The following is a 24,611-nucleotide window of genomic DNA, read 5'->3' on the forward strand; positions in this document are numbered from 1 at the left end:
AACAGCAAAAGGTCTATATTTACAAAATAAAGAGAAGGAAGCCCTTCATCCAGAAGGAGAAGAATAAAGCCCAAAGGGAATAGAAAAACAATAAGGAAGGAGGGGGAAGAACTCCACATGTCCCATGTGAGGTTCGACTTTTGAGCGCAGGAGTTACTATAGTAACCGGTCTAAGGGAATAGTGACCAATGAGAGGGGATTATCAAGGCACAAAGATCTACAGCCTTTATAAGCCATAGGGTAAAGGAACTCAGTGGGACCCTTTCTCCTCCCCATGTGGCAGTCTGTTCTGTGGGACTCTTTCCCTCGCCCCCCATGGGAGTCTGTACTTGTTCTTTAATAAATTTCCACCTTTGCTATACCACCTTTTGTCTATGGATTCATTCTTCGACTTCGGCGGACAAAGAATCCAGTTCTAGTCCAGGGGAACACCGCTTGTTTCAGTCCAAAAATTCCTCTTCAAAATCAATGAATTAATAGGAAATCCAATGAAGAGGCATGAAACAGGAGTGGCTGAGGGCATGGCTGCCAAGATCCAACCAGCCTGACTTCACTATCCTTAGCTCTGTGACCTTGAGCAAGTGAGGTTATTTCAGTTTCCTCACTAATATGTTGATGGAGATAAAAATGAGACCTACTTTACATGGTTCTTGAGATCATTAAATGAACACACACACACAGTTATGGTGAGCACATACTAAGAACATTTAAGTGTACGGTGCAACCATTATGATAGACTGTTGTTATGACTTTTGTTTTGTTTTTTTGTTTTTTGTTTTTTTTTAGCTTTTACTATTGATAAAAATCAGTAATATATCTCTCCGGATATCTTACTCTGTAAACCCCTGTGAGATAGGCTGGAAAAAATTTTAGGCATGTCAGAAAAATTGCACAATTTACCTAAAAATTCAGTGCTTATGAGCTGGGGCTTATTAGTTGAGAGTAGAGTAACACGTTATAGAACATGAAGATATGTGTGCAATGTTTAGTCTCCTTGTCTCATAATGAATCAAATTATTCTTCCTTTTGTTGATAATGCAATTTCCCCCAATTGTGTTTTTTTATTAATAAAAAAATGCATGTCTTGCTTATACATGTTTCCTTGCACATTACATGTGTTTTCCCAGCCTAAATGTGTAAAAGTTTTGGGTTAGTAGACTCTGAACACATATGAAAGTCCCTTTTTCTGTAAATTATGCAGCAAAAGAAGCAAAAATAAATAAAATAAATGTTAGCGACCCAATAGCTAAAAAGTAACAGTACAGTTTAATCCCTCCCTGATTCCTGTGCTCATCATTTATTAAAATACTTAGACATCTATTGGGCATTTAAGCTTTCCTTTCTGTATATTTTACTTGAAATGCTTTGCCATTTTTGTATTTGTTGCTATTTCTCTCTCTCTCTTTTTCAATAGGGTGCGGTCAGTTGCTAAGCTACATTTTCAGAAAGAGAAAACTTGCTTATTGCAGGAGGATTTTTAATTTCTCTTTATCTTCGTATCTCCAAAGCCTATAACAGTAAAGTAAGATAAGCAATAATACATATTGTACAAGTTACAACTACAGCATTTAGTATTATGCCAGCTTGCATAATGTTTTAATAAGGTTTTGTTCTAATCACTTATGCATAATGACATCTTAATTTCAATGTACATGATTAAAGCAGTATCCTAAAGACTCTTTAGTGTATTGCAAAACTTTTGTGATGCTGTTGTGAGCTGTTTTGTAAACTTTATTACTTCAGTATTTTTTAGGTTATTACTCATCATTTTTTTTTCTTTTTGTTTTTCCTTTTTAAAATGTTCATATGGCCCTAGCTGGTTTGGCTTAGTGGATACTGGATAGAGCATTGGCCTGTGGACTGAAGGGTCCCAGGTTCGATTCCAGTCGAGGGCACATGCCCAGGTTGTGGGCTTGGTCCCCAGTGAGGAGCGTGCAGGAGGCAGCCAATCAATGATTCTCTCTCATCATTGATGTTTCTATCTCTCTCTCCCTCTCCCTTCCTTTCTGAAATCAATAAAGATATATTAAAAGGTGTGTATTTATTGCTTGTATATGCATGTTTTTATTGTAGCTCTATAAAATTAATAACTAAGAAATAAATAAGAAATAACAGTAAAAAAGCAATTGCTTTTAAAAAAAAATATACCATAAGAGACTTTATACAGATGAGAAAGAACTTGACTGTTGGTTAAGAGCATAGAATCTGGTGCCAACTCCCTGAGGTCAAATACTGGATTTGCAACATGTTAGCCTTAGTCTGTACCTCAGTGTCTTCTGTAAAATGGTGAAAATTATAGTATCTGTCTGTTAGTATATTAGTATTGATGTGAGGAAGTATGTGAATATATCTAAAATGCTTTGATCATTTCTTTACACATAGTAAACTCTCAAAGCAAGTTCACTACTTTTGGTAAATAGGCATTCAATAAATGTTATGTGCTTATCCTATCTAGTTACAATATTTGCAAGCTAATCCTCTTCAGAATACAGTGGGACCTTGACTTACAAGTGTCCCAACTAATGAGTTTTTTGAGATACCAGCTGTCTCTCAGCTGATTTTTTGCATTGAGTTGATAGAGTAATTTGAGTTAACGAGCTCCTTAAAGAGCTAGGTCTCGGAACGAATTAAACTCGTAAGTCAAGGCCTCATTGTATGTGTATGTGTGTGGTGGGGGAGGGGGACTGGGAGACGGGGGATGTCCATTGCATGGGTAACCAATGTAACCTTTTATGCAGCATGACTTGAGTGCTCCTTTGGCTAAAATAGTTTCCCTCCCATTTTCAAGACTCATGCTTCTCACCTATTAATCATTATTGACATTAGGCAATATAAATGGAGCTTTTATTTTCCTACATAAGAACACTTTTAAATTAGTACAGTTAAAAATTTACATTATTTTTTAAATTATTATTTATTAAATGTCTAATATACAAATTAATAGTCAACAGGTATAGATTATGGGGGTAGAGAGAAGGTTTGGAAAGGAATTTCATTAAGACAAATAAAGGCTTTCTGAATCTCCATTTTCTATCTGGTAAATCACACATTTTAATAATCATATATCTTACTGACAACTTCACTGGTGACAAAAATTCAACATATTGATTTTCATTATGGAAACTTGAAAAATAAATAGTAGAATACCTTCTAGAGGAAAAGGAAAAGCATTGGGGTTTACTAGTGTCCACGTAATCACGTACTGACAGCTCTGTCGCTGCTGACCACCTATGCTATCATCTCACCATTACTTGACTTTTCAGACTTTTGAATGACCTTAACTTACTCACCTATGTAATTTCCTTACACCTAATGAAATATTTATTAGAAAACTCTTAAGACAAATACTTAAATAATCTAAAATTACAAATCAGGCTATATAGGGTTTATCCAATATTTGGAAAGCTTGATGCCCTTATAAACCTGATACTCCTGAGAAATATATCACTGAAAGATAATTCCCAAATACCAAAGAAACATATGTACATGTTTATTAGAATAGTAAACAGTTATATTTAGGTTATCATGCATGTAGCAAAAATGTAATTGCAATAATTAGCCCTTTCTTAAAAGTGTTTCTTAGTATTTTCTCTAGTGTAAATTATATTTATATTTTTAAATTATGAATTAAGATACAGAATACAGAGTACCTTTTAATAAGTATCAGTTTAACTCAGTTATACCCTCTGGGAGAGTTCATGCACATGAATGGATACTTTTTCCTATATTTAAGACATATTAAGTATGTTAATGTATTATACTCTGTATTTTTGTGTCAAATACATCCAACCCATTCTAATTCTCCAGAGATAAAGCTAAACTAAGAAACAGAAGCTAGCTCAAATTTCTACAATATTTTTAATATTTTATCAACAAGTAAACAATTTCTGCTCAGCAATATTAAGGTGCCATGTCACATAGCTTGTTCAAGTTCATTCAAATCTATGATTTTCCAAATGTCAGCAATAATATAAACTGTTCCACATCAAAGGCTGCTGACAGTTGGTACGTAAGATAATAAACAGAATGATATTCACTTGGGGCATTGAAATTCAAACTTTCTTTTCTGTGGGCCCAGTTATCACATAATTTAGATATTACTTTGTCACTGTGGTTTTCAATTTATTCTTCATAAAGTTAATGTAATTGAACTGATGATCCTACTCACAGGTGTCAACAGAAATTTTAACTATCTGTATACAAACTGATATGCAGGCCAGTGCATTTTATTATTTCAGAATAGAATGTATAGAGTAAAAAATATGTGTTATCCACCAATCTTTCAGTTACCTCATTTTCTGTGTGATGTGGTTGTTTTTTAACAGATAGGCAAACAGAGAAGCATTGATCAGACCGTCAAATCTCAGAGGGAAGGTAGGGGAGGGTGGGGGTAAGGGGGAGAGATCAACCAAAGGACTTGTATGCATGCATATAAGCATAACCAATGGACACAGACACCAGGGGGTGAGGGCATGAGTGGGAGGGTGGAGGGCCATGGGGTGGAGGGGGATAAGGACACATATGTAATACTTTAATCAATAAAGAAAAAAAAAATAGATAGGCAAACAACAATTTTCTTTCCCAATGGAATTTTGGCATTATAAGACATACCAACTTATCAAACTCTTGTAACTCTGGCTGTATGGATTCAGATACTATGAAGAGAAAAAAATCTGAAGTGCTTTATTATCCTTTGCAAAAAATATTGGCAAGCAAATGAGGGGAAAGAAGCATAAAAGTAAATACTGAATTTTAATCACTAATTTTGAATATTATCCTGTTGTAATTTGTTCAAGAACCAAATAAAAGAAAAGTACAATTTTTCTGAGCTCTCCAATAATTTTCCTTATGTATCTTTTCTTCCTCCATTTTTACCGTGATGGGGCTGGTTGCCTTAATTTCAGTCAGATAAACAAAATCATGTTATGGTGTTAACAACCTCCTGAATTTCTTTCAGCAAAAAAATTTAAATATTCTAAAGGACTCAGAGTGAGGGCAGTGATAACTGCAAAGTGAAGAATCTTAATTTTTTTTCTTTGATTTCCTTCTTATTCATTCTTCAATGTCCAGATCAGATTTTAACTCCTTCTCTAGTGAACTCTGCTATTTTCCTCATCAAAACAGTAGAAATACCATCCATTCCTATGACATCTTGGCCCCATTTATAATTCCATTATTGCATCTATTTCTTTCAGGAATCTTCTCATAAGTTAAACTTTTTTTTTTTTTTTTTTTACCAGAGACTCAATTTTGGGGAAAAAAGTAATGAAGCATCTTATGGAGTAATTGCCAAATTACTTTGTTGTGAATGTTCATGTTTTGCAGAATGTTTCCCTGATGATTTATCACTTTCTTAGGTTTTAATCCAAGGTTTTAAGGGAATAAATTTAATCCTTTTCACAATTGACACTTGATAGTTTTACTATATATATATATATATATATATATATATAGTAAATTATTTTTTTAATATATTTTATTGATTTCAGAGAGGAAAGGAGAGGAAGAGAGAGAGAGCTAGAAACATCAATAATGAGAAAGAATCATTGGTTGGCCACTTCCTACATGCCCCATACCGGGGATTGATCCCGCAACCCGGGTATGTGCCCTGATCTGGAATTGAACCGTGACCTCCTGGTTCATAGGTTGATACTCAACCACTGAGCCACACTGGTTGAGCTTACATTATGTTTTTAATTTAGTTAGCATGTTAGAGATTAAGAGCCCTTTCATAGCAATACCTAATTTTATGGATGATGAAAGTAGTCCACTCAAAGGTTAAACATCTCTGAGCTCCAGTTCCATCCTCTACAAAAATGGAAATCATTCCTAACAAGAGATTATTTTAACAATTAAACGTGTGCTTAGCACATGGCATTGTAGTAAGCATACAAGAAAGGGTAGATGCTTGGATCATTTTTGTGACAATTTGTCATTAACCTTAGAAAATCTCAAATTTACTGTTTCCTCATTAAATAAGTTCAGCATGTTTCCCAAGCAAATAAAACCTGTCTTTTCCATCACCATCTATATTCATATGTCAATTCAATAATATCCGACCAATCTGCTTTTTACAGAAATGACTCTCCCCAGTCTGCAGATGCTGCGTGTTCTACAGGGCCCTCCTGGTGACATGTGCCCCATCCTTAGCCACCTCATCTCTGCACAATGGCCATACAGTCTCAAGTTTGAGTCACTATAAAAGCCATTGGTAGAACTCGTATAATAACTTATTTATTATGTCTTTCATATCTTGTTTACACACTTTCACTTACAGCGGTTCTCAACCTGTGGGTCGTGACCCCTTTGGGGGTCAAACGACCCTTTCACAGGGGTTGCCTAAGACCATCGGAAAACACATATATAATGACATATTGTTTTTGTGATTAATCACTATGCTTTAATTATGTTCAATTTGTAACAATGAAAATACATCCTGCATATCAGATATTTACATTATGATTCATAACAGTAACAAAGTTACAGTTATGAAGTAGCAACGAAAATAATTTTATGGTTGGGGGTCACCACAACATGAGAAACTGTATTAAAGGGTCGTGGCATTAGGAAGGTTGAGAACCACTGACTTAAAGTCTCTTTCTACAGTTTTTCCTGTTGCCATTGGAGTTATATTATCAATATGTAGACTGCATGGTATCTGCTTCAATTTTATATTTTCACTATATTTTTCACATTTATAATGAAATGTATATATATGTATGTATATGCATATATTTTTTTTTTCTGGAAATGTCTCTTCCCATTAGGTTGTAATCTGTGGAAGGGATGTGTTGAGCTCATCGTATGGTTGTATATGCTTGGACTTAGGAAACACAGACCTCTATGGTAAGTGATTCCCGCCCCACCCCCCCCCCACACACACACACATTATTTGCACTCATTAATTTACTTCAACTTGCAATATGTAAATTACTAATAAAATCACATGTATTCATTTTATTTCAAACCAGCCATTAGTTTACTTAGTCATCTATACTTATCTTCCCTTTAGCCTTTACTTATCAATTATTTTCATTAGTTATTTTACATTAATTATGTTGATTTCTACATAATTTATAATTATGTGATAATGGCATTAAACATGCGAAAATGACATTTAAAGGCACTCTATCAATAGGTTTGCAATTTTCCAAAAATAAAAATGCTTATATTGGGCCTTCCTATCAAGTTAGAGAAAATGTTAGTAAATATTTGTATTAATATCTATTTGCTATATGTATGCATAGGTCTACACAGTCGCCCTCTTTACACTTCTCTGTTCTGTGCATAATGAACTTTATAATGCTCTTGTCTCTAAAATATTTGCTTTAATATACAGCTGTATGGGTAGCAAGCTATTCATGCCTATGTTTTCTCACGTTTCAGAGCTTACATATGTCTTTAGCTAATGAGAGTCAGAAAATGTTGTCTAAAGGACACTTTTGAGCAAGGTGGGTAAATACATCATATTGTAAGTCCTCTCATCCGATAGGTGGTGACTTCCTCTCTTTGTAAAATAGTGTTTTTCTTTTGTGGTCTTACTCTCTTCTGACCTGGAGGGTGATTTGTCTGACACTGGGAGACAAAAGAATTGCAAGTGGTAGTGCTTGACCTGCACCAAATAAACAATGGATGAGTATAACACTGATGTTAAAATACAGTCACCTTTTTTTTTAAAAAAAAGAAAGCTTTGTAAAAACAGAGTAAAGATGAGCAATTTAATATTGAAGGGTTCAGAAGCATCAGTGTAGCTTGGGGAGACCAGTAATTGCATGAAGGGTTCATGAAAACATCTCTAACCTGAAGTACATCATAAGTCACAGGAATTTGGAGATGAGAAAGAATGAGTGATAAACAGGCCTGCAACCCAGTGTCTCCCTTTTATACCCAGGGCAAAAAGACTCATTCAAATAGCCTTGTAAACATCTTAACAAGAGCTCATGGCAAACACATTAATTATCCTTACTAGTAGAAAGAGTTGTTATCTGTGAAATTCCTTTAATAGGATATAACTAGTCAAACTAAATTGCTTATTAAAAACAAATCTTCAATTTATGGATTTATGTGGGTATGTCTAGCTAGGGAATATCATGGCAGTTCTAGAACTAATGGGGTATAACAGGGAGATGCTTTACAGAGAAAATGGTTTTCTTCATGCTAGCAATTTCACTTAGAAATGTTAAAACTAAAACAGAGTGTAATCCAATGATAAATGAAAGGACCAGGAGATTTGCATTGATAATCTCAGATTTCTCTATTTTCCACATGCTTTGCTATTGTCCTTGTCTCTTGAATTATCAGTGAAATGAGAGGAACTATAGAAGTGTGTATTGAGAAGTCCACTCCTTATGTGTTCTAAGGTAAGATACCTGGAGAGCATCTCCATAGGGTTTGTGCTATAAGAAATCCAGTCTAAATTGTGTATGGGCTGAATTGTTTCCATCCTCAATGTTCACATGTTAATCTCCTAACATTTAGTACCTCAGAAGGTACCAATATTTGGAGATACATTTTTTAAAGGGGTGATAATGTTTCAATAAATCTACCAAGGTGGATCCTAATCCATTATGGCTGGTGTTCTCATAAAAAAAGGAAAGACACCATGGACAGTCATGAACAAAGAGAAGACCATGTGAGGACACAGTGAGACTAGGGCTGAGAGCCACGTAGAGTAGCCTCAGGAGGAACTAATTATGCAGGCATGTTGATATTGGACTTCCAGCCTCCAGAGCAGTGAGAAAATAAATGTATGTTGTTTAAGCCACCCAGAGTGTGCTACCTTGTTATAGCACCCCTGGCAGATTAATACAAACTGGTTTACTTTGTACAGTTATACAAATGTATTCCCAGAAATAGATGTTGTTGCCTAAAATGATATGCATTTCATGTGGTACATGTTCATCAATGATTGAACTCAAGATGAGAGCTTCATGGAACCCTGGAACTTTAGTGATGGCCATTATTTATTTATTTATTTTTAAAAAAAATATATCTTTATTGATTTCAGAGAGGAAGGGAGAAGGAGAGAGAGAGAGAGAGAGAGAGAGAGAGAGAGATATCAATGATGAGAGAGAATCATTGATCAGCTGCCTTCTGCCTGCCTGGAGTCCACAACCTGGGCATGTGCCCTGATCGGGAATAGAACCATGACCTCCTGGTTCATACATTGACGCTCAACCACTGAGCCATGCCATCTGGGCAGTGATGACCATTACTTAACACTAGAGACCTGGTACACGAAATTTGTGCACTGTGGTAGGGGGTCCCTCAGCCCGGCCTGTGCCCTCTCGTAGTCCGGGACACCTTGGGGGATGTCTGCCTACAGGCTTAGGCCCACTCCCATCCCTCTCACAGTCCGGGATCCTTCACTCCTTACCGCCCACCTGCTTGCTGCTCCTTAGTGCTGCCATGGAGGCCAGAGAGGCTCCCACCACCACTGCTGTGCTTGCCAGCTGTGAGCCCAGCTTTGGGCTGAGCGGCGCTCCCCTGTGGGAGTGCACTGAACACCAGGGGGAAGCTCCTGCATTGAGGGTCTGCCCCCTGGTGGTCAGTGTGCATCATAGCGACCGGTCGTTCCACTGGTCATTCCGCTGGTCATTCCTCTTTTTGGTACTCTGTTTGGTCTATTTGCATATTAGAGTTTTATTATATAGGATAGGGGGAACAGAGGCCAGAGAAGCAAGGCGACAAATCATATGTTCCTAAATATAATGGGTTTTGAGATAGGCCAACAATTAATACATTTTTTCATAAGATGCATTATAAACTTTATAAAAGGCTAACTAGAGAAAGGAGCTTAGAGGAAAGAAATGGGCTTGCTAAAAGCATTCCAGAATTTATCATAATAACACACCCTCTCAGGGCAGTGCAAGATTAGAGCAGACATCCTCCAACCTTTTCTATTAACAGTCAGACTTTCCTCTTAAAAAAAGAAAAACAGAATGCTTGCTCTTTGTGTGCAAATTGCACTGAAGAAAAGAAAATGCATGTGTATATGTGCGCAGTTTCGCTTTAATTATCTATTGCTGCCTAACAAATCATCCCAACGTTTATTAGCTTAAAATTACATTTACTTATGTGTTCACGCATCTCCAATTGGGATAGAGATCAATGGAGAAAGATGATCTCACATCCAAATAGCAGCTGCGGGAACTATAACATCCTATAACATCAAAGATGATTTCTTCCCTGAGATGTCTGGTTCCTACCTAGGATGGCTGGGGGCTGGATGGGCATTTGACTTTCTCTCCCACACAGCCTCTCTTTGTAGCTAGTTTTTCTTTCCTTCCTATGTTGAAGTCTCACTTTAGCCAGAAATTTTAGCTGATGGCTTACTTCCTCCAGTGCACAAAAATAGAAGCTACTGGGTTTGCTTAATAGCTAAACTTTGAAGTCCCAAATGTCATTTTTACCATATCTTCCGATTAAAATAATCAAGGAGTGAGACAAGATGCAATGGGAGGGGAAATAGACTGCCTCTTGCTGCAGGTGTAACCAGGAGATATACTGTGGTGGTTTTAGAAATATGACCTGCTCAATAATCCTAGCGTGCCAAGTTCATTCTTACTTAATTTCAATCAGGTAAGTAACACAACCTTACCAGATATGGAATGGATAGGTATCAGATTGAAAACAGCAATCTAATCTAATAATAGAGGAATATGCAAATTTGTCCGTTACACCCTCACATCACGACTGGATCAGCAGGCTGTGTCTCTACCCTCTGCTCAGGTAGCTGCAAGGCCCAGGGTTGGATAGGATACAATAGGAGGGGATAAGAAAAGAGAGGGAGAAGAAGGCAGGCCTGCATGCAGAAAGACCAAGAGGAGAAACAGAAATACAGAAAGGGAATAAGAAAAAGACAAAAATAAGTAGGTATAATTTTGATTCACTCACAGTGGATGGCTATTGTGTTGAGCTGTTGTCATTTTCTAATATGACCATCTACGGCAGTGGTTCTCAACCTTCCTAATGCCGCGACCCTTTAATACAGTTCCTCATGTTGTGGTGACCCCCAGCCATAAAATTATTTTCGTTACTACTTCATAACTGTAATTTTGCTACTGTTATGAATCGTAATGTAAATACCTGATATGCAGGATGTATTTTCATTGTTACAAATGGAACATAATTAAAGCATAGTGATTAATCACAAAAACAATATGTAATTATATATGTGTTTTCCGATGGTCTCAGGCGGCTCCTGTGAAATGGGCATTCGACCCCCAAAGGGGTCACGACCCACAGGTTGAGAACTGCTGATCTAAGTGAAAAGAGTCAGTGCCCCTGACTAATAGTCAGGCATTGCTTATTTTAAAAATTCTTGCATCACATAGTTGAAAAATCACTGCTCTAAGATTCCTCTGGTTGCTAGCTCCCATCCTTAGGTGCCCTAGGAGCTTTCCAAATGTTACCTTATTAACATAACAAAAGACACTTTGGACTTTCTTCACTTAAGAAATTTTAAGGGATGAAGGATCACTGAGCCAGAAATAGAACTAAGGCCAATACATATTTCTTATTATAAATTACAAAATCACAAGGACTTAATAGCTACCATTTTTAGGATGGTTGATATGCACCAGACACTGCCCTGTGTGCTCTGACTCTCCTACTTTTCATTTCATTTACAACTGACAACAATCTACCAGAAGCAGATGATGAAACTGGGGGTTAGAGAGTGAAGGGCCAGAGCCACAGTGAGAGCTTGTATGTGATTCAGCCAAGACTGGAAACCACGCCCTGCCCATTACATAACTTTATGCAGCTAATCAATATGCTCTAATAATGATGTGCTCTAAATTGGACATTTGATATCTTTCCACATGTCCAGACTTAGTTGATTTCATTATGTAGTTCCCTGTTTTAGAGATAAATAAAATTATCTCATTATCTTTGACATTGGAATATCTTATTATGTAAGCTATTCTTAATCTTTGTTGGGTCACAAACCTGTGAAGGATATGAAAAAATAAAAACAAAACAGCACAATGGACATTCAACTTCAGAAGATTTATAGACATTGGGAAGCCGGTATCCATCATCATGTTTATACAAAAGGAAATACAGTTTGGTGTTACTATGTCTTTACCACCTTAAAACATTAAGTTTCAACTAAGTGAGACTAGAACTCAGGCTTAAAGCCTTCAGCAGAAAATAATGTCTAACCATCTTATATAATAAAAGACTACTATGCAAATTGTCCCCTTAGGCAGTCATTCAACTGGCAGACCGGGAGTTTGACCACTTGCTATGATGTGCGCTGACCACCAGGGGGTGGCGCGGAACATGGCAGGCATCAGTGACATGCTGTGACCTCTTGCTGGCTGCTTGGGGGCAGGGGTGATGGGAACAGAGGTGCGGTGAGGATGCAGGGTGTCCGCAGAGCTCGCTCTCACTTCCCCTGCTATCCTCCCACTGGATGCCAGGGATTGCACACTGGGGAAACCCTGTGCTCAGGTGTCAGGTGCCTGTGAGGAGCCCACCCTGCATCTGCACAGCATCTTCCGGATGAGCCTGGCCACAGCTTCAGGGACCTTAGGGGCTGGTTGGGCTCCCTGTGGGTTTGCGCAGGATCCAGTCTGCGAGGCTGGCCCGGAGAGAGCGCAATACCCACCCGACTTCTGTGATGTGCTGCTGGCCTGCCCAGAGGCCCACGCTGTGCCCCTGGCTGTGGCATCAGGCTGTGCTCACTGCATCTCTGCGTGGGGACTTGGGCACCATGACTCAGGCAGAGGGGGACACCCAGGGGCCCAGGGGCCCAGGTGCTTCCCAGGGCCCAGAGGTCAGCTGGGACCTGCCCTTCCCTGCCAGACGCTCATTCTTCGATAGCCAGCCAGGCATAAGGTCCACACCTGTGCATAAATTTTGTGCACTGGGCCTCTAGTATTTTAATAAAATTGCTTGCCTTTTATAATATCATTTTGAGGGCATTTAGTTTTTGTTTATTCTGTACCAGAAGATTTTCAAGCACAATTTCAAGTGCTGTACAATATTAGCTCACTTATCATCAGTGACCTATGGAAGTGATACAAAGTTTTCTTTAAATAAGTGATTTAAGTTTACAAAGTCAGCTAATTAAAAGAAAGCATAGGCATACAAATTTTTCATAATATTATTAATATGATATGTACATTATTAAAGTTTGTAAAATATTTTCTGAATGAAACAGTGCAATTCATAAAAATATGTGGCTGCTGATACTATCACTATAATATGAAGTCCATGAGATTGTAATGATACAGGAATTGTTTTTAAATTGTTAAAGAAAAAATTGTGTCATAAAAAAATAAACAGAAAAAATATATTTTAGAGAGAAAGGAGACTATAAAAAGAATGTGTGTTGATAATGATCACTGATACATGAAATGATCAATTTATAGTTGTCCTCCATGTTCATTATATATGATAGAGAGATAAATGAAAAATAAATCCACTTAAATATCTTCCCAATCAACTGTTTAATGTTAAAAAATGTTCTTTTTTTTTTTTTTCTTTTTCTTCCCACTCCTCTCAACTCCCTGGAATATGTTTTTCCTCTGTCTTAAGTCCTTCCCTCCTCCAGTCTTTTCTCTCTTCCTCTTTTTTTCTGTTTTCTTTCACTCTGTCTTCCTCATATTGCCTTGCTATTCTTTCTTTCCTCCCTCTCTTCTTTATAATTCACAAATATTTTAAATCAGTTATATTTGTCAAGAAAGACACTAAAAATGTACAATATGAACTGGTATTTTAACAATTTTTTTTATTTCATGCAAATATCCTATCTAATAAAAGAGAAACATGGTAATTAGCATAGGACTGCTACCCTCCCCATTGGCTAATCAGGGCGATATGCAAATTAACTGCCAGCCAAGATGGCGGCCGGCAGCCAGGCAGCTTGAAACTAACATGAGGCTTGCTTGCTTCAGTGACGGAGGAAACCAACGTTCCCCACCTGCCTTACTGGCCTCTGAGCTTGCAGTTTGAAACATAGTTACAAATATAGAAGCTAAACAAAACCCCAGAAACCTGCTTTCAGCGAGCCGGGATCTCAGAGCTGGAGTTGATACAGTGTTTCGATTATAGAACACAAACAAACCAGATACCTGCTTACAGGAGCGGAGGCCTCAGAGCTGGAGTCAGAGCTAAAGCTGGCCCAGAATAAAAAGAAAAAGAAAAAAAGGAGCAGTTGGGAGCTTCAGTCACTTGCCAGCCTGAAAACAGCCCTCAGCCCCTCACCCAGACTGGCCAGGCACCCCAGTGGGGACCCCCACCCTGAAGGGTGTGTGACCAGCTGCAAATGGCCATCATCCCCTCATCCAGGCTGGCCAGGCACCCCAGTGGGGACCCCCACCCTGATCCAGGACACCCTTCAGGGCAAACCAGCTGGCCCCCACCCATGCACCAGGCCTCTATCCTATATAGTAAAAGGGTAATATGCCTCCCAGCACTGGGATCAGCGGAGCTGAGAGGCATCCCAGCACCGGGATCAGCATGACAGGGGGCAGCGCCCCAACCCCCTGAGCGGCCCTGCTCTGTGTGTGACAGGGGGCGGCACCCCAGCCCCCTGATCGGCCCTGCTCTGTGTGTGACGCCCCAACCCCCACCCACGGACCCTGCTCTGTGTCTCACAGGGTAGAGCCATAACCTCCCCATCGGCCCTGCCCTGAGTGTGAGAGTGGCAGCACCCCAACCCACTGATCAGCCCTGTTCTGTGAGTGATAGAGGGTGGCGCCTCAACCCCCTGATCCGCCCTGCTCTGTGTGTGACAGGGGGGGGCTCCCCAACCCCCTGATTGACCCTGCTCTGTGCATGACAGGGAGTAGCACCGCAACCTCCCCATCGACCCTGCCTTGAGTGTGACAGGGGACAGTGCCCCAACCCCCCAATCAGCCCTACCCTGAGTGTGACTGAGGGTGGCATCACAACCTCCCAATCTCCCTGCTCTGTGCATGACAGGGGGTGGCGCCCCAACTCCCCAATCGGCCCTGCTCTGAGCCAGACCAGGGGCTGCACCTAGGGATTGGGCCTGCCCTCTGCCACCTGGGAGCAGGCCTAAGCCAGCAGGTCATTATCAACCGAGGGGCCCCAGACTGCAAGAGGGTACAGGCTGGGCTGAGGGATCCCCCTCCCCACAGAGTGCACAAATTTTTGTGCACCGGGCCTCTAGTACACTAATAAAAGAGAAACATTCAAATTAACCATCCCTTCGCAATGCCCACAAGCCATGGCCACCAGCCAATCAGGAGTGAGTATGCAAATTAGTGGGACAAAGAAGGCAGCAACCACAGAGCCAGCCAGAGCAGGCAGGAGACTTGGGTCGCCCAGGTGACAAAGGAAGCCAAGCTTCCCGCATGCCTGGTCTGAGGGCTGAAGGAGAGGCCGGTGGGCACTGGAGGCTTGGGTTGCCAGGGCCATCTGCTTAGAGGGGCCTGCAAACGGCCCTCAGCCCTCACCCAGGCTGGCCACACCACCAACGGGGTGAGGGTTCCCACTGGGGGACATGGCCAGCCTGAAAACGGCCCTTATCCAGGCTGGCCAGGCACCCCAGCAGGGACCCTCACCCTGAAAGGGGTTTAGCCATCCTGAAAACGGCCCTCAGCCCCTCATCCAGGTTGGCCAGGCCCCCCAGTATGGACCCCCACCCCAATAGGGACATTGCAGGCCTGCAAACCACCACAAACCCCTTGCCCAGGCCACCCAGCTCCCTCCAAGGGAACCCCCAGCCTGATCCAGGACACCGTTCAGGGAAAACCAGCCAGCCCCCACTCGTGCACCAAGCCTCTATCTATACTAATAAAAGGGTGATATGCTAATTAGACTGGGAGACCTTCCAGTAGACCTTCTGGATAAAGCTATGATGACGGGGCCAAGGTAGAGGCGGTTAGGGGCCAAGAGGGGAGGGCAGTTGTGGGTGATCAGGCCAGCGTGGGGGGCGGTTGGTGTGAGCAGGCCAGCAGGGAGAGTGGTTAGGGGCTATCAGGCAGGCAGGCAGGTGAGCAGTTAGGAGCCAGCAGTCCCAGATTGTGAGAGGGATGTCTGACTGTTGGTTTAGGCCCGATTCCTGTGGGACATCCCTCAGGGGGTCCCAGATTAGAGAGGGTGCAGGCCAGGCTGAGGGACCACCCCCCCCCCACACCCCCTCGCATAAATTTCGTGCATCGGGCCACTAGTATACATATAAAAACAAGTTTCTAGTCAGAATGTTCAAATGTTACATCCCTTAGTTATTGGTTGGTGCTGGGGCTCCAGTTCTTCCAATTTTAGTATATGTGCTGCCGAAGCGAGCACGAGCTCCAGTTCTTAAGATGTCTTTCAAATTGTTATATAAAGGTAAACAGAGTATCTTCAACATTAAATATTTGTTATTGGGACTTCCTCCACTGCAAATTCATTTAAAACCTCTAAAAACTTATTTAAGAGTCAAATATCTTTCTCGATTCTAACATCCCATCAAAATAACCAGTGAAAGATATACTTTAAGTTAATGTGAGTTTTCGTTCTGAAAGTAGAAATACCTCACGATTTTAAAATTGTTTATATTTTTCATTTAAAAATGAATTGTGCATATTAAAGATTTAAACATATGCGGTTTTCATATTCAGGTTATTGTTTTCATTAAGTCATCAACTTTAAAATATATAAGCCCCTTCTCAGTTTGACTAAAGACTGCACCGTACCCTCTAAATGTAACATGATTGTTGAGATTTGTAGTAAAGCTTTTGAAGTGAATTGAACAAGGAGATTGGAAAGAAGGGGAAGAAGCCACTTACTAAAGCTAACAAGGTAGACTTCTTTCATTTATGCTTATTTGCTATGGCAGCAGGGAATAAAAATAGAGGTACTGTACTTTCAAGGTGAATCCCAAAAGCATATGCATTGTCCTTTGGAAAGGAAAGCTCCCCAAATAGGACCTACCTTGATGCATTATCAGAACTGTGCCAGTGAACTGCCATCGGATTGCAATAAAAATGGTTCATAGAGGTGAGGGGGAAATATATATTTGTAGCAGCTATGGAAATAACATTTTTCTGTTTCACAGGGCTTAAAATAAATCTTTGCAAAAACTAATAAAATGGTTGAAATGTAAAGTAGTTACCTTTATGTTTTGCCATTTTTCTCTCTATACATCTAGGCGACTACTAAATTTCCATGTTTTCAGCAAAATTATTTCAAATTGAAAACTATTTAATGCTTATTTATGTCTTTAGCTGAGAAGGAGATTATATATATATATATATATATATATTCTCCAGATTTTCCATCTGTGTGAATAAACTTCATAGTTTTCATTAGTATCAATAGCAAAGTGGGCCAAATGGCTACAAATATTAAATAGTTGGAATTATGATAGGGTGCATTTATGGATATTAGTGGAAGTTTATTTTTCTCATCTGCTGAACTTGACATGTGGCATATGATTATGACTTTCATACATTAAAACATATTGGGAAGCCAGGCAACATATTAAATGACCCCAGTTTGGTAAGCAATGTTAAATGCATACCATTTGAAAAGCCTGGGAAGGATTTTGAAGGTTTCTATTTTAAGTAGAGAGAAAATAAGACACAAGACTGAGAGGACTACATTTTTTGTCAGTTTCAAGTAGGTAAAACTTTAATAGGAGACAAATTAGAAATTTTTTCTATGTTGCTTTACAAAGGAGTACTAAGACCAGGAAGAATATTAAAGAGAAAGAGATTATAACTTTATCATTGATTTCCCCCCAAATGTTGATTGAGCCCCTGCTATGTGTCAAACACTCCTCTGAGTATTAAAGGGACAGCAAAATGAAACACACAAACAGATAAACAGACCACATAAGGAACACTGCCCTGTGGTAGTTTATGTTCTGTTGAGGAAAAATTGAAATAACGAGTATGTAGTCATTAAAACTATTTAAGAAGAGCTGTGGATAATCAAACGTAAGTATACTGAAGAAAGGATTTCTGACTTGAGTGGCAGTTGACTTTCAATGGTTCATCTAAATAAAAAACTTTTGCGTTTATATAACTAAGTTTCATTTCTGGTGCACTGAATTACTTCCTAATGCATTTTTATGGTTTTAAAATACATTTATATTCATGAATAATATCTATTGTAGATCAAAATTTCTCATTGGACTAAGATGACATTCATCTATATTATTTATCATATCATTGTTACTGGAGCAAGACCATTTCCTGTGGTTTCAAGGGAGAAGCATTTCAGGGACACTCACCAAGGAAGATCTGAGCAATATTGGTGAGATTTATTAGTGTGCCCTTTAAAAGGCTGCCACCTTTGAGGAGGCACTTCCCTGGTGGTCCAGTAGCAGAAGTTGGTCCACCATCCTGAGGTCTCATCTCAGAAGGGTCAGGTCCCAGAGCTGTAATGCCCTTACCCTTGGCATCTGAGGCTCTAGTAGTCCAGCTTAGTTAATCTCAGTACCAGGCTGGCATCAAAAATTCATAGCTGTGTGACTTTGAGCAAGTTACTTAACTTCTCTGAACCTCATTGCCCTAGCTGTATGTCTGCTGCCAAGGCTTGATGGCACTAGGGCAGGATGTGCTCCCAGCTGCATGGCTGCCATGGAGACAGGCCTTTGTTCAACTTCTGTATATTTCCTGGGGTTGGGGAAAGAGCAGGCTTTCTTTTAGACTACTCCACATCTTTCCTGTCTTTTCTTAGACCTGGGCTGGTGCCCTGCCCCTATCCAATTCTTTCCTGGATTTTTACAGGGGCTCATGCCCTTCTTCAATATGAGTCTTTTCCCAGAATTTTCCAGGGTAGTCCCTTACCCATTTAAGGTCACCACTTTGGCTCCTACTGAGGATGCCTCATAGTTCTCTTTCCTCATTTGGCTTCTACTGGGATGTGCTCACCCCCCTCATGGGATTCCCCCATAATTCTGGGGGGGGGGGGAGGTGCCAGTTGTTCCCTGGTGTGATTAGAAAGACAGCCTTTCCTGCCCACTCAGATGTTAATCCATTTGGTGAAGCGATGCCAGCTATTCCCTGGAGTGACTATGAACATGCCCTTTTCTAGTTAATCTGGCTTAATCAGATGTCTGGCTCCCTTCTCATTAATATCTAGCCGCCTACTGTAACATCATGACAGCAGCTAATGTACTATTCTTCTTGGTGATGATATTATCCTAATATATAAAAACCCTGGGTCCATCAGGACGGAGGCTGAACCAACTGGAAGTCAGTCCTTCAGTCAGTGCTGGGTTACACTGACAGTTGCATCTACAGGCCTGGTGACCCAGCACTGACTGCTGAGGGGCCTGCGAATCAGGCCCGGAGAGAGGCCTGAAGAGAGAAGCAGGTTCTGATTCGTAGCCTGTGTGGCAGCTGTTGATCAGTACTTGCCTCTCTCTTTCTCTCGTGGTGGGGCCAGCAGCCATGCCTCCATTTCTTTCCAGGCCTCCACCAGGGCTGCTGATCAGCCCCTCCTTTCTAATCAGGCCCTGTGGATAGGCCCAGAGATACTAACTGGCATAGAAACTGACCAATCACAACCAAATCTGGGTCAACTGTGAGGAGCCAATGGCTGCCTAGGAGGCGGAGCTTTTGACACTGACTGGCATAGAAACCGACCAATCAGAATCAAATTGGCCAGCAGAGAAGGGCAGTTGTGGGGTGAGATCAGGCCTGCAGGGGAGAGCAGTTGGGAGCAAGATCAGTTTGGCAGGGGAGGATCATTGGGGTGAAATCAGCCAGGCAGAGGAGGGCAGTTGGGGGCAAGATCAGGTCAGCAGGGAAGGGTCGTTGGGGTCAAGATCAGGCCGGCATGGGAGGGCAGTTAGGGGTGATCACGCATGCAGGCAGAGAGGTTAGTGGCGATCAGGCAGGCAGGCACAGGGGCAATGAGGCAGGCAGGCAGAGGCAGTTAGGAGGCATCGGTCCCAGATTGCGAGAGGGTGCAGGCTGGGCTGAGGGAACCCCCTCCTCTGTGCCTCAATTTCATCCACCGGGCCACTAGTTTATAATAATAATGATGTACTTATATATTATCCTGGAAATGACTATTTTCGAAACAATTAAAAATCAGTATTCACAGAATTGAGATATTATAAAAAGCAATGTCTGTGAAAATGAAAACAAGTTTTTTATTTGAAAATATCTTCCTTTAGGAGATAGTCATTATTCTGTAGTTATGTATTCTAGAGGAGTGCAGAACTGAGATAGAAAGGAAAACAAATCTATAATATGGGTGTACATAGCTAGTAGATTGACCCAAGGCTTCTAGGGGAAAAAATCTGACATGTTGTAAAGCTGTGAAGCTGGAAATTGTACCACTTACAGTGCAATAATTTCACCTGTAGGTATATAGATTTAGATAAGCTCTTTCACATGGACATAGGGAAAGCATTGACATAAATATTCATAGCAATTTTGAAATAATAAAAAAGTGGAAACAATTAGGGATTTTTTTGACAAAAGAAACAAAAATGTTGCAGTATAGTTATACAAAAAACAGCATTTAGTAGAAGAATGAGTAATTATAACCACATACAATCCAAGTGATTGAACATTGAAAAATATATTTGATTGAACAACAAACCATGGAAAATAGAGTATAAGCCCAGTTACACATAATATATTGAAAATTCAAGAAGAGGAGGTAGATATGAGTGCTGCAGAGCACAAATTGTCTCTCTCTTATAAAACTAAGAGAATTGCCAAAACACTAATATATTCATTATTTATTAAGAGTTATGTAGTAGCCTTTTTGAAAAAAATACACTTATAAATGTACAATGTATGCAATATACACAATATACATTTTAATATCAACTTATGTATACATATTTAGAACAATATATAACATGCAAAATGCTTATTTTATTTATAATTTTATTTTAAATTTATTTTTATTTGCATGCATAATTAATAACAGACTTAATACATCTTGTAGTCTTTGCAAGTGATATCTAGCAAGTATGATTTAAATCACTTCCTTAGTGTTACTTTTGCCTACAAAGATTAAGCCCTTCTGAGGAAATACTCATCAGATTTGCAAATTAGATGGAACATTTTGGGAGGCACTTGACCAGTAAATTGGAGGCAGATAAAACAATCTAGAAGAAGCTTATTTTAGTTTTTACAAAACAGATGATGAGTTGCTAAACTGTGTCACCAACAAGGTAATGGAGAGGAGGTATATATCTTTAATTAACAAAGTTTACTGAATAATTGGTTATATGTGGGAATTATGATAATGAGTGAATTATAAATCCAGAAAACTTGACACATTTTTTGATCATATCACCAATTGTTTTACCAATTACCGAGTAGAAAATATTAAGTCGAAGAAGTCAGAGAGAAAAAGTATGGTCTGGGATTTGTTCAGTGTGAAGTGTTCGGGGTAGATCTAGATAAAATGGTCAGTAGAAGATTGAATACAGGAGTCTGGAACTTTGGTAGTAGGTATGCTCTAAAAATTTCACAGTTGACTAATTATTTTTTATAGAAAGACAATCTAAAATTAGAAAAACATAGAGAGAACTAAACACTTTTGGACACTAAACCATTTAAAAATGAGCCTATTACATCAGACAATATCTATGGAAATTTTAATTTGTGTAACTTGGACTTGTTGAGAATGGCAAATATCAAATTTAAAATTTCTGAAGTGCCTGGGAGGTGTAGCTCAGTGGTTGAGCGTCAACCCCGAACTAAGAGGCCACCAATTTGATTCCAGGTCAGGGCATATGTCCAAGTTGCAGGCTCGATGCCCTGTGGGCATGCAGGTGGGATCTGATCAGTGATATTTCTCTCTCATCTTTCTATCTTTCTATCCCTCTCCCTTCCTCTTTCTCTAAAAATAAGTCAATACAAACGTATTAAAAATAAACAAATAGCCCTAACCGGTTTGGCTCAGTGGATAGAGCGTTGGCCTGAGGACTGAAGGGTCCCAGGTTTGATTCCGGTCAAGGGCATGTACCTTGGTTGCAGGCACATCCCCAGTAGGGGCATGCAGGAGGCAGCTGATCAATGTTTCTCGCTCATCGATGTTTCTAACTCTCTATCCCTCTTTCTTCCTCTCTGTAAAAAGTCAATAAAATATATTTTAAAAGAATAAATAAATAAATAAAATTTCTGAGGCAAATTGAAAAAAATTGAGGAATTTATTATCAGGTGCCTTGAAATGCCCCAATGATTGAATAAATTCAAATTTTGGAGGAAAAATGAAAGTAGAGCTTAGTGTCAACTATAACCAGGACTGGAGCACCACTTTCTCTTCATACTAGTACTTTGTTTCTGAGTGAATCTGTTAACTTTTTTTGTATTTTTATTTTCCCTAGCAGTATGGGTTCTTGTTTGAGAAAAGAAAAAGAAATAAACATAGAAACATGTCCAATGACATGAAGAGGTACATGTTCAAATTATAGATAAGGGTCTTTTTTTTCCTATCTTGTCACTTTTGCTAATCAGTTATGGCCAGGAGCTGAGGTCATGTGAACAAAATGGATGCTCCTATATTAATAATATACATATAAAAATACCTTAAAAATCAGGAACAAATTAAGAGAAAATGTGAAAACAAAACCAAAGTCCCTATGTACCCAATATGCCCATGGGAAGGAGACAGAATTACATTAATCTACCAGTTTTTAATTTAATCCAGTTCTATTACAAAAATACTACTTTTTAGAAAGCACTCACTATTACTTATATCTTTATTTGGAACTTCATGCAATCCATAGAGGTATAAGGTAGCTTCCTAAATGGCTAATAACATTCTAACTTGATGTGGATTATACTTACCTGGGTGCACAGATGCGTGTAAAAAACTAATTAAGCTGTACACATTGATGTCAATATCTGACAGTTCAATTAGAAATAAATGAAACTGATCTTTTGAAAATATTTCTAAATCACATAACCATTTATATATACTTATAACTTGATTTGTTTTCAGAACAGAAAACATTAAGCTTTTACAGCACATTTTTTCACTAGGAAAATATTTTTGAGCCTGAGTTATGGCCACCATTAAAGTAACAATTCATTAAGCAGTGCAAAAATAACGTCATGCTGCTGGGGACATTATTGGCACATTGTATCTAAGCCATTAGCCCTCTGATGAGAGTGCTACAGAAGTGAGCAATACATTGGATTATAAGATTCCATAAATGGGTTTGTAGTTGAAAGGAGTTTGGAACTTTATTTGGAAGTAGTCTATAAATCACTTGGAGATCATTTATCTCAACAGGTTGCTGTAATCATCAGAAATATTCAAGACAGTAATTCATTACAATTTCCATCTTATTCCAGACCATTCTTTTTACTACATGAGATTACATAAAATAAAACGTTAAGAAATTGTTGCAACACTCAAACACGGTAAAAGCTCATTATAACTGTGAAAATTGTATGAGTTCTACAAGGTGATTGCTTAAAATTTCCAGATAAATTAATATTTCAGGCACTTTCTCTCTCCTCACTAACCCCCACCCTCTACCTTCCTAAAAAACTCCAGGATTTGGCAAAATCAGCTGAGAAAACTTAGCTGAAAAAATAAAAGTGACAGTGTGTGTGTGTGTGTGTGTGTGTGTGTGTGTGTGTGTGGTCTAATTAAGGCTAATGTAACCACATAAGGCTTTTACTGAGCTATCTTAGGTTTGACTTTTAAATAGTCAGTTTATTCTGGTTTCTCAAAGTCATAATCTCTTATTTATTATAACTGTTTTTAAATACTTTAATTGAAAACTGTGTAACAGACTCTCCATAGATTCATCTGTATTACCTCCAGGAATGTAGGGGCTTAACACTAATTCTGGATTTTCCTGCCAGCAGAGTTGCTCTCACCACCGTATGGATGCTGCTGGATTTTATGTCATTTCCCAAGTTCACAAGCCTTAAGATAAGTGTTCAGATATGTATTACTTCCTCATGACTGATGATATCGATAGAAAGAACATGAATTCTACCACAAAGTCAGATTTCCTCTCTTCCTGATCAGAGTTTAAGATTGTACTTTAGAGTCAAATAAACACAACAAAAAATAAACTTCTGAAAGACACAGCTCCTCACAAGTGTATGTTCTGCAGCAGATACTGAAGAACATGCAGTTAATGCTGAAAGAGTCAGTGACCAAGCTGAAATGGGATGGCTTGATCCTCATATATTGTACATGAGAAAGTGTTTAAGTGTGTGACACTGATATAAGTGAGGAATGATTGATAGTGATGAGTAAAACAAGAGGAAGAACTAATTACAAGACTTAAAGTGGAGAATGTATTTTTATATCTGTTGAATATCCTAAGTTCTTATATTGATCTTAATACGTTCTGAAGTGAAGACTTATTCCCTTCTCCAAAATTAGTCTATTTTAGTCCTAATGTGATCAAAATGTAGATGTGATGGAAACTCCACTACACTAAGATATTGTATTGCTGCTCCTGTATTCATGGTGGTATTTTTCTTTTTGTTTGTTGTTTTTCATATTACCTGAGAAATTCTAGGCCTGACACATATATCCAAGCAGGACACAAATGCTTTTGTCTGCAAACACCAGTGTGCATCCAAGGGAGAGTTCCAGAATTTTTTTACTCTCACCTGAGTCAGACATAATTGGCTGTGGAGATATTCAATCATAATCATAATTCAAGGTAGATGTTAGTGGAACTTTTCTGTTCTATG

The sequence above is a fragment of the Myotis nattereri genome (genome assembly GCF_964212035.1).
Source record: "Myotis nattereri genome assembly, chromosome: 1".
NCBI classification, from domain to species: domain Eukaryota; kingdom Metazoa; phylum Chordata; class Mammalia; order Chiroptera; family Vespertilionidae; genus Myotis; species Myotis nattereri.